The 761-nt window shown below is 36.8% G+C and overlaps 1 non-coding gene across 1 annotated transcript; it reads right to left on the reverse strand.

The window, feature by feature from the left end:
- Nucleotides 1-323: 323 nt before the first annotated feature.
- Nucleotides 324-430, reverse strand: LOC128286996 (small nucleolar RNA R71). Its single transcript, XR_008277696.1, has one exon. It is a non-coding gene; the product is annotated as a small nucleolar RNA R71 (small nucleolar RNA).
- Nucleotides 431-761: the final 331 nt, after the last annotated feature.

The raw sequence follows: 761 nt of genomic DNA on the forward strand, positions 1-761 counted from the left end.
AGTCAAGTATAGTTAGGCCTATTATTGCTGCAAATAATTTTGAACTAAAACCTAACACTATTCAAATGATACAGCAATTTGTTCAGTTTGATGGTTTGTAGGATGAGGATTCGAACACTTACTTGGCAAATTTCCTGGAATTCTGCGATACATTTAAAATTAATGGCGTTTCTGACGATGACATTTGTCTTTAGTTATTCCCTTTTTCATTAAGGAACAAACCTAAATAGTGGTTGAACTCGTTACCACGAGGGTCAATTACTACATGGGAACAAATGACCGAAAAATTTCTATTAAAATATTTTTTACCGGGTAAAACGGCCAAATTACGTAATGATATCTCTTCGTTTGTGCAGATGGACTTGGAAACTCTTTACGATGCATGGGAGAGATATAAAGACTTACTGAGAAGGTGCCCTCACCATGGGTTACCGCTTTGGCTACAGGTTCAAACATTCCATAATGGTCTGAATCCTTCAACTTGACAAATGGTTGACTCAGCTGTTGGCGAAACCATCAATAATAAAACATCTGAAAATGCTTATGATTTTATTAAAAAGATGTCACTGAATAACTATCAGTGGCACGTCATGAGGACTAAGCCAACTAAAACAGTAGGCATTTATAACGTCGATTCAGTTACTATGCTGTCAAACCAGGTAGAACTTTTAAATAAAAAGATTAATGGTTTACTTGGTTCTACTCAGGTACATCCAGTAATGAGGTACGAGACGAATGGAGGAGGAGCACGCACAGAGTAT

The sequence above is a fragment of the Gossypium arboreum genome, chromosome 13 (genome assembly GCF_025698485.1).
Source record: "Gossypium arboreum isolate Shixiya-1 chromosome 13, ASM2569848v2, whole genome shotgun sequence".
In the NCBI taxonomy this organism is placed as follows: Eukaryota; Viridiplantae; Streptophyta; class Magnoliopsida; order Malvales; family Malvaceae; genus Gossypium; species Gossypium arboreum.